The following is a 5,648-nucleotide window of genomic DNA, read 5'->3' on the forward strand; positions in this document are numbered from 1 at the left end:
TTAAAAAAAAAAAAAAATCTGAGCATGGCAGCACATACCTATAATCCCAGCACTCAGGAGGCTGAGGCAGGAGGATCACTAACAGTTCGAGACCATCTTGACCTACACAATGAGTTCAAGACTAGCCTGAACTACATAGCAAGACCCTGGCTCAAAAAAGTTTTTTAAATAAATAAATAAAATAAAAAACAAATACCTCAATTTTAAAAATAGCCTAAGGATTTGAATAAGCACCTCCCCACAAATATGTATACACAAAAGACCAATTATAGGGCAGGGAATATAGCTCTTGGCATGCCTGTCATGCCAAGACCCTGAGTTCAGTCCCCAGTACAAAAGGGAGAAAAAGAGCAATTAGCACATGAAAAGATGCTGATAGTATTAGCGATCTAAGAATGGGAATCAAAGCCAATGAGATTATAGCCGGGCATGGGGGCGCACGCCTATAATCCCAGCACTCAGGAGGCTGAGGCAGGAGGACCTTTTCAAGTTTGAGGTCAACCTGAACTGCATAATGAGACCCTGTCTTAATAAAAAAAGGACAAAAAAAAAAAAAGAAAAAAAGAAAAAAAGAAAAAAAACAGTGAGATATCTTCCATTCTCATCCATTAGGATGGCTACAATATAAAATAAAGCTAATAACTAATATTCATGTGGATATCATAAAATTAGAACCCTCTTTTACTATTGGTGGGAATGTAAAGTGATACAGCTGATTTGGAAAATATTCTAGTTCTTCCTCCAAAGGTTATAGCTTGTAGTGTATCTAGATGTTTCCCCAAAGCCTCTTGCGCTCTTAGATAGGGTTTTTTGGATCGAGGGCGTGTGATACTGGGATTAAATGTGTGCGGTTCTAAATCAGTCCACTGATCGGTTTAGCATTGCTCTGGGTGTTGTTGAATGGAGTTACTGAAGACAGAGGTCCCATTCTCTTTTGGCACCACCCAAAAGGCTTGCAGCCTGGATAGGATAAAAGGGACGGAAAGAAAGTGGGATTGTTTGCTGTTTCTTTATCTTTACTGTTTTCTGCCTGCTCTGCCGTGGGCTGTTTCTCCTCTGCGACGCTCCTCAGCCAGGCCGCCCTGCCTTGGAGCCCACAGACTACGGTCTGAAATCTCTACGAACTGTGAGCCAAAGTAAACCTCTCCTTCTTTAACTTGTGGATGTCTGGTATTTTGTCTTAGCAACAAGGAAAGTAACTAAGACAGTGATCATGCACTTCCAACAGCTCCAGTCCAAGCTATATATCCAAGGACATAACAACATATAGTATATCCAAATGAAAACCTTGGATGTGAAAAAGAAAGAAAAAAAAATTTTTTTTGAGACATGTTGTAACTTTAGACTGGCCTCAAACTGACTATGTAGCCCAGGCTGGCCTCAAACTTGGAGCCATCCTCCTGCCTCTGCCTCCCAAATGCTGTGATTACTGGCATGCGTCATCAAGCCTGGCTTTCGTTTTTTTAAAGACAGGGTCTCACTGTGGAGGCCGGGTTGACCTCAGACTCTTGGTGGTCCTCCTTCCTTAGCCTCCTGAGTGCTGGGATTATAGCCATACACCACCATACCCAGCTAGCATTATTCTTGATAGCCAAAAACAGGAGACAACCCAAAAGCCCATCAACTAATGAATGGATATATACAGTGTGGTAAACCCACACAATTAAATACTATTTGGGCATATGAAAGAATGAAGTATTGTTGTGCGCTAAAACATAGATGTACTTTGAAAATATAATACATTCTCTGTTATTAATCCTGTCTGATATGATCCTCACCTCAGACATTGTAGTTTCATTTCTAGAAGTTAGTGTGTATGTATGTGCCACTGGGGGTTAAACTCAGGGCCTCCGCATTGAGCTACATTTATAGGCCCTTTTTATTTTTTATTTTGAGACAAAGTCTGTCTAACTTGCTAAATTGCCCAGGCTGGACTCACACTTGTGATCCTCCTACCTTGGCTTTCCAGAGTACTATACCATGCCTGGTTTAAATTTGGGTCTTTTTAATATCTCCCATGTCTGTGTAACATGTTCAATCTTTCCACTGTATCTTTGAGCCTGTAGAAAAAAATTACAATAACTATGTTATTGTCATTCCCTATTTATTCTTCTCTCTCTCTCTCTCTCTCTGTCTTTTTTTTTTTTTTTAACAATCTCTCTATATAGTTTAGGCCAGCTTTCAATTCACTATGTAGCCCAGGCTGGCCTTGAACTCACAGCGATTCTCCCATCTCAGCCTCCCAAGCACTGGGATTATAGGCATGCACCACCAACCTGGCCCACCTACCTATTTATTTAATATCTGTACCAGTTCTCGGTCAGTTTGGGTCTTCATTGTGGTCATAGTTTCCTGGTTATTTGTATGCTCAGTAGTTTTTTATTTAATGCCATTCATTGCAATTTCACCCTATTAGAAGCTAGATATTTTTACAGTCCCATCAATATTCTGATTATTTGCAATAGTTTGATCCTTCAAGAGCTCATTTTGACAATTTGGCAGAAGCTGAGCAGCATTTAACCTGAGGGTCTATTTTTTTCCCCTATAGCTGAAGCAAGACCATTCTGAGAATTTCCCCTAATGTCCTGTGAATAGTAAGAGTTCTGATCTGGCTAATTGAGACAAACACTGCCGGCCTGATGTGAGTTCTGGCTTTTGTTCCCACAATACTTTTAGATGGTTCTTTCTCTGGCCTGGAGCAGTATCCTCACATGTACGAACACTGGATACTTAGTTTTTTGGATTGGATTTTTTTTTTTTTTCGGTCTTTTTGAGACAGGGTCTCACTGTGCAGTTCAGGCTGGCCTTGAGCTCACTTTGTAGCCCAGGCTGGTCTTGATTTCACAAGGATCCTCCTGCCTCAGCCTCCCGAGCACTGGGATTACAGGGTGTGCCACCATGTCTGGTGAACCCTGGGTACTTAGATCTCTAGATCTGGTTGCTGTTTCTTTCTCTCTCCTTCCCTCCCTTCCGCCTTCGCTCCCTCCTTCTTTCCCTCCTTCACTCTTCTTTCTCTCTGTCTCTCTCTCTAGCTCTATCTCATCTGTCCTGCAAGCCTTAGCTGTCCCTAGACTTTCCAGGAAGTAGGCGGGTGGTCACAGGGCTCACCCCATCTCTCGAGGAACACTGTTCTTCCTGGCCTGATGTCCAATGCCTTTAAAACTGTTATTTAAAAGCCAAGTGTGGTCGAGCACACCTTTAATTCCAGCTACACAGGAGGCTGAGGCAAGGAAGACCACAAGTTTGAGGTCAACCTGGGCAGCTTAGCGAGGCCCTATCCCTCCCACCAAAAAAAAGTTATTTTAAAAAATAGCATTATAAGGATATATACTTAGCATGCACAGGTTCAATCCCTAGTACCCAATAAAAAGATAAATAAAATGTTAAAATATATTGTGTCCAGGTTTTTAATTCGTTGCAGGTTGGTGGGTCAGTTTGTTCGGTTATTCCATCCTGGCCAGAAGTAGAAGGCCAGTTCACGCGGTGCTTAGCAAAAAGGTAGACGTAATTGGCTCACACAATCTGACCTAGGAAGGAAGAAAGCGCACCGGTCTCAAGGTTAACCGGATCTATCAGCTCATTTCAAACTTGAACACTTTCTCCCACTCCTTCTGCTTCTCATCTCACCTCTACCTCTGTACACAGGACGCGTTCTAGTGGAGACCAGGGCCACTGCCATTCCCACCTTCTCAGAGCCCCATCGATGGCCGGAATGCCCCAGAGGAAGAGAAGACGTTCTTCAAATTTCTTACTTAACTCTGCAGAGTGAGTGGCTGAATGTGGATAAATCCCACGACTGTGTCTCACACCAGCTACCAAGTTCAGGAGGGTACATGACAAGGATCAATCCAACAAAGAGAAAATATGCGTCGACTGGGCAGTGTGGCACAGCCCTACAATCCCAGCACCGTGGGAGGCAAAGGCAGAAGGACTGTAAATTCGAGCCCAGCCTGGGCAAATTAGTGACTCAGCAAGACCCTCTCTTAAAATAAAAAAAACACAAAAAGGCTAGGGATAGTGTCTGGCGTGGACCTTGGTGGTGCGGTTTGGTCCTCAAGTTCTGTCTGAGATGTCCTTTGTGGGCTATGGAGAGTGACTTGTATCTGCGTTACTATGGAGAGTGACTTTTATCTGTGTTACTATGGAGAGTGACTTTTATCTGCATTACTATGGAGAGTGACTTTTATCTGTATTACTATGGAGAGTGACTTTTATCTGCATTATTAAGAGAGTGACTTTTATCTGCATTACTGTGTGGATCACAAAAGGAAGTTTGGTCAGGAATTCCTCGAGTCCTCATAGGACGCGTTGGGCATTGAGATACCCCGACAAGGACGATTGCAAAATGATGTTATGGTCAGAAAACAGGCCTATGTACATAAAAGTGTGATGGAGGAACTGGCGAGAATAACTGATGACAGTGAAATTCCCAAGGAGGATGATGCTTTGTGGCCTCCTCCTGCGTAGGCCAAGGGGAGATGGTTCTCTTATTGATGTCAGTCAGTCCAAGGACCAGAAGTCTTATGAGTATTTTATTATCTTGTCCAGGACCTGAAGTGTCTGGTCTTCTCTTACTGGATTACACTTCAAAATTAAACCAATTTAGCGGGCTGTGGTGGTGCAAGCCTGCAATCCTGGCACTTAGGAGGCTGAGGCAGAAAGATCGCAGCGAGTTGAAAGCCAGCCTGGAGTACATAGGGAACTCAGGGCCAGCCTCAACTACACAGGGAGAGCTTGTCTCAAAAAAAAAAAAAAAAATTAAACCAATTTAGATTGAATATTGGTGTGGATATGGGGGAGGTAGGAATAGTTGTTTTAATTACCATTATCAAGAAATTTTTGTGTATACCAAGGTGATGTATCTTTATAAAGTAATTGTCTTTAATAAATGTGATAAAATCCAAAAATAAATAAATATAAAAAGGCTAGGGATGTAGTTCAGTGTGAAGGCCCTGGGTTCAGTCTCTGTTACTGAAAAAAAAAAAAAAAAAAAAAAAAAAGAGAGAGAGAGAGAGAGAGAGAGAGAAAAAAAAAAAAAAAAAAAAAAGAAAAGAGAGAGAGAAAAAATATACCATCTGCATTGCTATTGTACATATAGCTTCGGGCTGCTTCTTTTTTTTTTTCTTTTGAGACAGGGTCTTGCTGTTAGTTTGGACTGGTCTTGAACTCACTGTGTAGCCTAGTTTGGCCTTGAACTCACAGTGATCCTCCTCAGCCACCCATGTGCTGGGATTACAGGTGTGTGCTACCAACCCTGGCACCAGCTTTGGGCATTTGTAAGTATTTTCTTGCCCTAACTTCCTAAAAATAAAAAAAAAAAAAATTTTTTTTAAAATAAAATTGCTGTATCAAAGATTTTGGAGTTTTTTTCCACATGTTGTCAACTTGCCCATCCAAAATTGATCCCACTTCACTCCCTCATCAATAGCATATAATACAGCACATTTCCTCAGCATTGCCAGTACTGGGCATTATTATGTTTTCATTATTGCCAAGCCAACAGGTGAAAAGATATTTTGCTGTTATTTTATTTTATTTTATTTATTTATTTTTTTACAGTACCAGGAACCAAATTCACGACCTTGCACTTGCCGGGCAGGCGCTGTGCCGCTGAGCTAAATCCCCAGCCCCTTTTTGCTGTTATTTTA

The 5,648-nt window shown here is 41.8% G+C and overlaps 1 long non-coding RNA gene and 1 pseudogene across 1 annotated transcript in view; both read left to right on the top strand.

Moving 5' to 3' along the window:
- The window catches only part of LOC106149817, an 11,444-nt gene extending 7,540 nt beyond the window's left edge, over positions 1 to 3,904 (top strand). Inside the window, exon 3 of the long non-coding RNA XR_001236232.1 lies at positions 3,646 to 3,904. This is a non-coding gene — a long non-coding RNA (uncharacterized LOC106149817). The remainder of the gene's footprint in view (positions 1 to 3,645) is intronic.
- Positions 3,905 to 4,018: 114 nt separating this feature from the next.
- Positions 4,019 to 4,660, top strand: LOC106149813 (annotated as a pseudogene).
- The last annotated feature ends 988 nt before the right edge of the window (positions 4,661 to 5,648 follow it).

Source organism: Chinchilla lanigera, unplaced genomic scaffold (assembly GCF_000276665.1).
Source record: "Chinchilla lanigera isolate Chin_1 unplaced genomic scaffold, ChiLan1.0 scaffold00053, whole genome shotgun sequence".
Taxonomy (NCBI): domain Eukaryota; kingdom Metazoa; phylum Chordata; class Mammalia; order Rodentia; family Chinchillidae; genus Chinchilla; species Chinchilla lanigera.